General features: G+C 46.4%; 1 long non-coding RNA gene across 1 annotated transcript; it reads right to left on the reverse strand.

Moving 5' to 3' along the window:
* Window positions 1-863: 863 nt before the first annotated feature.
* On the reverse strand, window positions 864-10,418 carry LOC142930126 (uncharacterized). Its single transcript, XR_012946083.1, has 3 exons — window positions 8,690-10,418; window positions 1,750-1,785; window positions 864-991 (listed from the first exon to the last, which is right to left on the reverse strand). It is a non-coding gene; the product is annotated as an uncharacterized LOC142930126 (long non-coding RNA).
* Between the last annotated feature and the right edge of the window lie 341 nt (window positions 10,419-10,759).

Here is a 10,759-nt window from a genome sequence, read left to right on the forward strand (position 1 = left end):
CCTCCATGCATACATACTAAAATTCATACTAACAGCTACACCACCACTCCCCACACGAGACGAGCACGTGACTCGGTGTAAATGGAGCCGGAGCGCGAATAAAAGTGCCGATGCCTCAAGTACAGTTGCCACCATTTCCATTACAGAGAAAACCCAGGCACATTTCTCAGCGAGCCCAGGTCTATTGTTAAAACTGTGCTGTTCACGGTGATAAAATTCAACCACAGCTATACCCGGGGTACCAGATCTTGGCCCAAATCAATTCCTGCTGCCACCCGAACACTGTCCGGGGGTCAAACGCGGACAGGTGGCAGCCCCAGTCGCGAGGCCACATCTGCGCCGACTCACGGTAAACGTGTGCAGGGCCAGCAGGAAGAGCCCCGGGATCTCGGAGCGCAGCCACTGGTTCCACGCGCTGTCTCGGTCCACGTCCTCGCGTGACGACGACACTTCAAAATCACCTGACCGGAAGGAGGGGGGTGGGAAGGAGAGTAAGAAGGTACGAAGGGGGACCTTCTAACTCTTTCACAGCGACGTGTTCTTCGCGTGTGTCACCCTGCAGCCAACCTCTCTGCTCTCGTGTGTGAACGTGGGTCAGTTTGGTTTAATCGTTCAGAATGAATGGGGCATGACCCTGGCCCTTGTGCAATTTATTATTTTCCATGAGATAATACCAAACACATCATTCATGTGTGTGTGTGTGTGGCCTGCAAGCAAAACCTACATGCTCTCGAGTCATATATCGGGAGCAGTCACAGGTGGGAAAGCATTGCCGAATTCCTAGAAAGGCTCAGCTCTCTCCAACTTATGTTGAAAGCGTTTATGCATTAATTCTGCCCGTACCTCTTTGTGCCTGTGTAGTGGGCAGGCAAGTGTGGTGGAGCAGCAGGTCCAGCACACGGGGTGTCCAGCAGAGGAGAGGAACTCCCCGTGGCCGTGGCCGGGGAAGCACAGGTCGGCGGCGCTGGGAGCGGCGTCAGTTGCGCGGCGTCTGTGGGAGAAGGCACAGGCCTCTGCTGAAGATTATCATCCGCAGACACATCACACGGCTTGCCGGACACGTCACACACTCGGCCCTGTGGTTGTGGAGGTGAGACAGGTTCGCGCGTGGCAACGAATGGCTTGTCGCTGGACAAACATCGACGGCAACATCGGGAGAACGCGGCACGAACTCGTGCAGAGTTTCTGGCACCGTATGAATTTACACTCCTTGTAGGTATGTACGTTGAACCTCTTTCGCGCCGTACGTCAGCCAGCCGTGCTAATCGGAGGTGCAGATGGATGCAAATGAAGGACGTGGAGCAGAGGTTTCAAAATGAAAAAAAATTGATACAGAAATTACACAAGTCCAGGGGACGTCACCAAGGCCGTGTTATCCCAGACTCTGACAGAGCACAAAGGAAGATTGGCAATGACAAAAAATGGCTTCATAACTATCATTGTCAGGTGGCACACTTGCATCTTCAGTCTTCAGTCGGCGTCAGTAATTTAAGAATGCACGCATGATGCGTGACACCAACTAAAATGGCATCGATGCTGACTAATCACATCCTCTCCAAGATGTAGAACTCAAGAGACGAGGATAGCCTCTTCCAAACAGGACTACCCTTGACAATTGAGTTGTCGCCTGGGTAAAAATAAAATGAACTAGGAGATTTCAACTTGGAAATCCAAACCATCGCACCAACAGTAATGGACGGAATCCTATATGAGGCGCACACTGCAGGAGCTTCAGGTGGACTCTGGTACCTGCTTTAACGTCTGTGTGAGAAGCATCTTCTCCCACTGAAATTCAAACAAAGTTGACAGTTAGACAGGACATGTTTTAAAACATCCGCAGTAAAATTCAAGTATGTATACCATTAAAGCAAACTATTTTTTATTTACCAGGTAAGGCCCATTGAGAGCTATATAGCTCTTTTTCAGAAGCGACCTGGCCACAAATTATAGCTTAACGAAATGGCTTATCACGTGGAAATTTATAGCAGCCAAATGCTATAAACGCATTACTTACAAATAGCTCACAAAGCGGTTATCCTCCCACTACCCTTGGGTTACCTCCTGTCCCGGTCCAGCCGAGACAGTCTGTGAATTGGCATCTGTGTTTGGGTGGCATGAATTAATTTGTACCGAGATCTGGTGTCGGTACTGTGCTGAACTTTACTACTGCATGGTTGTTGACAGACCTAGACCAACTGAAACATACAGTGAGGGAAACAAGTATTTGATCCCCTGCTGATTTTGTACGTTTGCCCACTGACAAAGAAATTATCAGTCTATAATTTTAATGGTAGGTTTATTTGAACAGTGAGAGACAGAATAACAACAACAAAATCCAGAAAAACGCACGTCAAAATTTTTATAAATTGATTTGCATTTTAATGAGGGAAATAAGTATTTGACCCCTTCTCAATTATAAAGATTTCTGGCTCCCAGGTGTCTTTTATACAGGTAACGAGCTGAGATTAGGAGCCCACTCTTAAAGGGAGTGCTCCTAATCTCAGCTTGTTACCTGTATAAAAGACACCTGTCCACAGAAGCAATCAATCAATCAGATACCAAACTCTCCACCATGGCCAAGACCAAAGAGCTCTCCAAGGATGTCAGGGACAAGATTGTAGACCTACACAAGGCTGGAATGGGCTACAGGACCATTGCCAAGCAGCTTGGCGAGAAGGTGACAACAGTTGGTGCGATTATTCGCAAATCGAAGAAACACAAAAGAACTGTCAATCTCCCTCGGCCTGAAGCTCCATGCAAGATCTCACCTCGTGGAGTTGCAATGATCATGAGGACGGTGAGGAATCAGCCCAGAACTACACGGGAGGATCTTGTCAATAATCTCAAGGCAGCTGGGACAATAGTCACCAAGAAAACAATTGGTAACACACTACGCCGTGAAGGACTGAAATCCTGCAGCGCCCGCAAGGTCCCTCTGCTCAAGAAAGCACATATACATGCCCATCTGAAGTTTGCCAATGAACATCTGAATGATTCAGAGGACAACTGGGTGAAAGTGTTGTGGTCAGATGAGACCAAAATGGAGCTCTTTGGCATCAACTCAACTCGCCGTGTTTGGAGGAGGAAGAGGAATGCTGCCTATGACCCCAATAACACCATCCCCACCGTCAAACATGGAGGTGGAAACATTATGCTTTGGGGGTGTTTTTCTGCTAAGGGGACAGGACAACATCACCGCATCAAAGGGACGATGGACGGGGCCATGTACCGTCAAATCTTGGGTGAGAACCTCCTTCCCTCAGCCAGGGCATTGAAAATGGGTCGTGGATGGGTATTCCAGTATGACAATGACCCAAAACACATGGCCAAGGCAACAAAGGAGTGGCTCAAGAAGAAGCACATTAAGGTCCTGGAGTGGCCTAGCCAGTCTCCAGACCTTAATCCCATAGAACATCTGTGGAGGGAGCTGAAGGTTCAAGTTGCCAAACGTCAGCCTCGAAACCTTAATGACTTGGAGAAGATCTGCAAAGGGGAGGGTGACAAAATCCCTCCTGAGATGTGTGCAAACCTGGTGGCCAACTACAAGAAACGTCTGACCTCTGTGATTGCCAACAAGGGTTTTGCCAACAAGTACTAAATTTAGATTTAAAGCTTTCGTGACTGCAGTAATTCATATTCTTAGTTCTTTCGGTAAAGTCACGTTGAAGGGAAACAATAAAATAATAAAATATATATTTTGTATTGTTTTATATATATTTTATTGTTTCCCTTCAACGTGACTTTACCGAAAGAACAAAGATTATAACAAGTACTAAGTCATCTTTTGCAGAGGGGTCAAATACTTATTTCCCTCATTAAAATGCAAATCAATTTAGAACATTTTTGACATGCGTTCTTCTGGATTTTCTTGTTATTCTGTCTCTCACTGTTCAAATAAACCTACCATTAAAATTATAGACTGATCATTTATTTGTCAGTGGGCAAACGTACAAAATCAGCAGGGGATCAAATACTTTTTTCCCTCACTGTAGGTCTGGGTTTGATCTCCATAGTGGAAAAGGTGGCAACCCGAAAACTAACCCAAGCCCTTCCACATTTAACGATAAACACTTTCAAACCGAGTTCGCTCGGAAATGACCCGACTAAACTGCACAAATGTAAACGTTTGACTTCAGTGGTTCCTCCGCCGCGTGCGAACGATGAAGTGCACGGCCTCTCGTGATGATGACCTCACACCCGCATGGCTGCACGAAAGGCGGTGCTGACGAGCATGAGGCAGGTGGAAGAGGCAAAACGAGGAGGCAAGATTGGAGTGCTGTAGTCGGTGGGGTATAGTGGGGCCTATTTCCGAATGATTGATTTATGTAGAAATGAAATTGGTCATGAGTCCGTTACTTTGTAAACGTTAGCATGTATCTACTTTAATACCAAGTCTGCAGGGGTGGGAAAGATGAGGTCTGTTCATTCCGGTGGGCAAAGGGAATTTAGACACTCCAAGTTAAGTCTGGTGGCATACGGATGAAATGCACCTTACAAATGTAAATAATAATGATTATTAATCCTTCTTCTTCTTCACTCCCACGGTGTTTCCAACCAGGGTTAGGCAATGTAATTATCTGACGTGCTGTACACTTGTACAGTGTTACTGAATTATTGTATCATTATGAATTCAGTGCCCCTTCTGCGACCTTTCCCTAGATCCCCCTCTGGTGTATAACCTGGCCTGCAGACGTCAGGGCTGTAAGCCTCAGATCCCTTTCCCTGCCAGCAACCAGCGCTATCTGTTACATTACGATTCTATGCCACTACACAGGGACTCCTCTACTTACGAACATTCGACTTACGAACTTTCAGAGATGATATGATCAAACCTGTCCATATGTCCAGTTTCCTGTTCAGACTGAGAGTCGCAAGTTCAACCGCCGCACAATAGGTGGTGATGGTGGCATCTACATCTGCAGAACGTGAAGAACCAGAGGCAACTGTCAAAGCCATTCCCCGTGTTTAGTGTACAAGTCGTAAAACGTGTTTGAAATCGACGGGAGTAAAGTTGGACTCACGAACAAATCGACTTACGAACAGACCTATGGAACCGAACTCGTTTGTACGTACAAGAGTCTGTATATGGTGGTCACTCTGAACAACACAGACCCAGCCTCCTTTTTACTATTTTTGGTCCATTAGGACATTACCAGATGCATCTTTCTGTGATAACGACCACACAATACACATTAGACGTGTCACAACAGGTCACGTTTAATAGTCTAACCTTGTCTGGAGTAAGTCGCATACGGTAGACATTTCTGCACATTTGCAGAATTACATGCCTATGACCTAGGAACCATGTGTATTGCATTAGACAGGGGTGCTTGATCATGTGTGGATGCAGATTCCCGCAGCAATAGAGGGAATAGGTTGTTCGCAGCGCCACTGATTAATCAGAATCAGAATCTATTTTATATCCTGGAGGAATCCGATGAGCTATGAAGATCTTTTTCACATATGTCCAGTATGGGAGGGTCAGCGAGCTATTTCCAAAACCGATGAGAGGCAAGATGGAGAAAATGTAAGCAAATTGCTAAAAATACAAAGTACATACATTCCTACCAATTTGTCAACCAATGCAAGCTTGGGCAAGGTAGCAACACAACAACCACAGCTCCAGACCACGACAAGACTCCACAAAGTCCCTCAATTGCATTGCATTAAAATTGAACGTTTAATGAGCGATATTTGAAATAGCGTTACCAAATGACAATATTCCCTTCGAATACCTGACTAATGAATGAGGCTAAGACGCTTGCAGTAATGTTCAAATATACATCACAAGCCATTCAGAAGTGGTAGGCCTCACGTGACCACAGGGCACCACAGTGGCAATATGTTAACTACCTCGCCTGGTACGCAGGAGGCCGTGGATTCAATCCGGACCCTGTCGCCTGCTGTATATTTTGAGGTTGCATGTCTCTCTCACTATATTTAGAATAAACATCACGCGTTTAGAGTATTTGGCCTCTATAAATTTCCACGGGATAAGCCACTTCGTTGAAGATAACATTTGTGATAGCCAGGTTGCTTCTGAAAAATAGCTCCATAGCTCAGTGGGGCCTCAAACTGGTCAAATAAAAAATATAGTTTATATTCTTGGTTCTTTCGGTAAAGTCGCATAGAAGGGAAACAATAAAATAATAAAAATATAAAACAATAAAATTCTCACGACGTTTCGACTGCAACACAAGCAATCATCAGGTGATGATGATCATCATCAGGTGATGATGATTCCTTGTGTTGCAGTCGAAAAGTCGTGAGAATTTTATTGTTTTATATTTTTATTATTTTATTGTTTCCCTTCTACGTGACTTTACCGAAAGAACCAAGATATGAATCCCTGCATTCACGAAAGCTTTAAATCAAAATATAGTTTAGTTTAAAAGTTATAGTTGGAGAACGGCGGTCCGATGGGAGGGAGTGAAGGGGTATTGTGAGGAGGCGTCATCGGGAGTGGAAGCTGCTGGTGGGAGCATGGGAGGTGTGGGGAGTGTGAGGTGCATCGGCATTGTGGAGAGGGAAGGGGTGAGAGTGTTGTAAGCGATGGGGCTGGGGGAGGAGTGGTGGATATGACGATGTGGAAGCTGTGTCGGTGATGAGGTGTGTGCTTGAAGTGAGGATTACATGGGGAGCGGTGCCGAAGTGGTTAGCGCACCATGCGACGGGATCCGGCGACCCGAGTTCTATTCCCACTCACGGCCAACATCGGTGACGAGTATCTGAACCAATCTCGGTCCCATCCCAGGTCTATTCTGCCTTAAAATGAGTATCCAGGTTCGGTGAATGAGAGGAGACAAAGGCGGCCAGGCGTGGTGCTGGCTACCCATCCCATCTCAGCGTGTCACCCCATGGCACCTGGATAATGGAGGTGGTGAAGATGGTGACGACGGTGATGATGATGTTGATGACGATGGTGATGACGAGTCACTCACTCAGATTCACAGAGCCACACTCAGAGACTCACAGTCACTCACTTAGACTCACAGAGCCACACTCAGAGACTCACAGTCACTCACTTAGAATCACAGAACCACACTCAAGAGACTCACAGCCACACTCAAGAGACTCACAGTCACTCACTCAGACTCACAGAGCCACAGACTCACAGCCACACTCAGAGACTCACAGTCACTCACTCAGACTCACAGAGCCACACTCAAGAGACTGACAGAGTCACTCCGAGAATCACAGTCACTCACACAGACTCACACTCACTCAAGGAGACCCACAGACTCACTCACAGACTCACTCACACAGACTCACAGAGTAACTCACACACAGACTCACACTCACATACTAGTTCTGACACACACACAGACTCGCAGAGTAACACGCACTCAGAGACTCACAGAGTCACGCTCAGTCACTCACTCAGGGACTCACAGTCACTCACTCAGAAACTTGCACGCACTCACAAAGCCACACTCAGAGATTCAGACACTCACTCAGAGACTCAGAGCCACACTCAGAGACTCACGCTCAGTCACTCACTCAGAGACTCACAGTCACTCACTCAGAGACTCACAAAGTCACTCACTCAGAGACTCAGAGCCACAGACTCACAGAGCCACATTCAGAGACGCACGGAGTCACTCACTCAGAGACTCACAAAGTCACTCACTCAGAGACTCACAAAGTCACTCACTCAGACACTCGGAGACTCACTCAGACTCACACAGACTCAGAGTAACTCACACACTCACAGACTTACACAGTAACTCACAGTCACTCCCACTCAACTCAGTCTCACCGGGTAACACACTCACACAGACTCGGAGTAACTCACATGAACTCACAAAGTAACTCACTCACACAGACTCACAGACTAACAAACAACAACAAAGATCCCCAGTGAACCCTTAATAGACTGTAGGGGCAAGTGCTGTTAGCGAGCACCTACGAAGGCCGGCGCGGCACACGAGGGGGTGGGTGGCCAGCACCACGCCGGCCGCCTTTGTCTCCCCCATTGGCGATGTTTACACACAGCAACCAGGTACTCATTTGAGGCCGAGTCGACCTAGGGGAGGCCCAAGACCTGTTCAGATAATCGTCACCGGTGTTGGTGGCCGTGAGCGGGAATCGAACTCGGGTCGCCGGGTTCGTAGTGCAGCGTAGCGCTAACCGCTGCGCCACCGCTCCCCACACCCTCGCTCACAAACACAACGCAGGCAGCGTGGGCAGCCCTGGTCCATCCACTGCTGGATGAGGGCCTTGCCATGCCGTGCGAGTTATTTGACCAGAAGCGCAGTGCGTGTTGTTAACATTCCCCGTGTGGTGGATAGAATCGGAGGGCTTTCCCCAGCCCTCACCCACCAGGAATGGTGAAGTATAGTCAAATACTTCCTGTGACCAACACGGCGTTAGGAGACATTCATACAACCCACAGATGGACTAATAATTATTGTAAGTACTGTGGTGTACTTAAAATAATGTGTGGATGAGGAGGAGGAAGAAGCTCCAGAAGTCGCACTTCAGCAGCCACCACTGCCCCTTCGCAGTATCAACAACCACGCAGACAAATGCACTGCCACATCCTACAACACGCGTTTGTTCCTTCAAAGTAGTGAATTAGCGTCCCAACACGCTGGTTCACGAAGATGGAGCGGTCATATAATGAGCTGGACAGCGACAACAACTTAAATCAGCGGTAATAATGCGGCAGGCACGCAGGAAGCAATACTTAGGTAGGCCGCGATGAGACCACGGGGCTCGGATGGCGACCCTGCCTGGGAAGGTGCACACAAACTCCTCACAGAGTGAGCACCACAATGTTGTCCTTACAACACACAGTGGTCTCGCTTTTCTTTCATATCCACGAGCACAGCAACATCCAGCAACACATATCTCCTCACATTGTGCCCAGGACTGCTTTAAATAAAGATTTTAAATAAACTTTCCCGCCAAAAAATGTAATTGAGGCGTGTGTGGGTATCGATGTGGAACTTGTGATCACATTGCTAAGAGCCGAAACACAAGGCACCCATCACCCCACACATCCTACTACTACTGCTGCTGTTGCTGCCTTGTGAAGTCTATGATGATGATGATGAAAAGCAGCAGCAGCGAGATAATGAGGAGGTTGAATGTGATGATGATAATGTGGAGTAGAGTCAGGGGGGTTATGCCCAAAGTTCTCTGTCCTCACCTCCCCACCACCGCCACGTCCCAACTCTGAACATTCACACATCATCATCATCGACCAGCAATGACCAACAGCAGCTCACAGCCCATTAAATACACCACCAGTAGGACAATTGTATGGAGGAGGCCAAACAAACATCTAAAACTAACAAAATAACAATTGCCACGGAGAACTGTTTCACATAACTCGTGCACTCAAAGTCCTCAGACAATTGCAGTTATATTTCGATTTAAAGCTTTCGTGACTGCAAGGATTCATCTTCTTTGGTTCTTTCGGTAAAGTCACGTAGAATGAGAATAAAATAATAAATTGATAAAATAAAATAACACAATAATATTCTCACGACGTTTCGGCCACAACACAAGCGGCCTTCATCAGGTGAAGGGACGAGACTGTCTGGTAGGACAGCGCTGGAGTGAAAAAAGCCACGTTCAGATCACGACCTTTAAGCTGTGTCAGAAGAAACAAAGCGCCTTGACAAAGGAATTAGCATATAATTTAGCATTGAAATGGCCGAGTGATTAGCTTGTGACTGGTCACAGAAATGGCTATGTTAAAGTTAAAGCATACACATCCGCAGAGGCACCCCTTGACAAAGGAATTAGCATAGAATTTAGCATTGAAATAGCTAAGTTAAAGCATACACATCCGCAGAGGCACCCCTTGACAAAGGAATTAGCATAGAATTTAGCATTGAAATAGCTGAGTGATTAGCTTGTAACTGGTCACAGAAATAGCTATGTTTAAAGTCAGAGCATACACATTCACCGAGGCTCCTAGTACAAATCAAACAGGAGAATTTAGCATTGAAATAACTAGGCGAATTTAGCATTGAAATAACTGAGTGATTAGCTAGTGACTGGTCACAGAAATGGCTATGTTGAAGTCAAGGTCTACACATCTGAGCTATTCACAGTAACTGGGTATACAATACAATGTATAATGAATACTACATAGTGAACCAATAAAAAACTAAAATATAAATTACCTTAATGTTATCAATAAACTCTATATTTTCCAATCAGCTAAGCTACCAACAATAAGTCGTTATATATGACAATGCTATATGGCGAAAAAAATGGGTGGATTCTTACCCTCAACTTTAGCAACACGGATAGCTACGGGCCCCATTCAGACGCACGAGTTCGTCCAAGGTCGGAACAGAGGAGGGGGAGAGAGACAGCTGCGAGGCGCTATTATACTCCATGTTGTAAACCATACCATTAACCGTGGTGTGAGAGGTATTAAGAGTCAATGCTGGTGAAAGAGCTGCGGTCTGAAGGTCATCGTAAAATACAATTAATTAAGAACGGAAATGGTTTAAAACATCTTTCCAATGGTTACTAAGCCAGAATCCATCTTCTCGGTTGAAATTGTCTCTGTGCTTGTATATGTGAATGGCCTCATGAACGAATCTCTCATGGTAGCCGGTTGGTTTGCAAAGAACCTCCATCTTGGAGAAGTCAATGTCATGTGAACCCACTGAATTATAACAGTGATCTGCCACGGCAGAGGAGTTCGTCCTACCGTGTTTCAAGTCTGCTTTATGTTCACGGATGCGGTCCGAGATATGTCGTTTGGTGTCTCCAATGAAGCTACTACCACAGA

Source organism: Petromyzon marinus, chromosome 37 (assembly GCF_048934315.1).
Source record: "Petromyzon marinus isolate PM22_M1 ecotype Great Lakes invasive population chromosome 37, UKy_Petmar_22M1.pri1.0, whole genome shotgun sequence".
Taxonomy (NCBI): domain Eukaryota; kingdom Metazoa; phylum Chordata; class Hyperoartia; order Petromyzontiformes; family Petromyzontidae; genus Petromyzon; species Petromyzon marinus.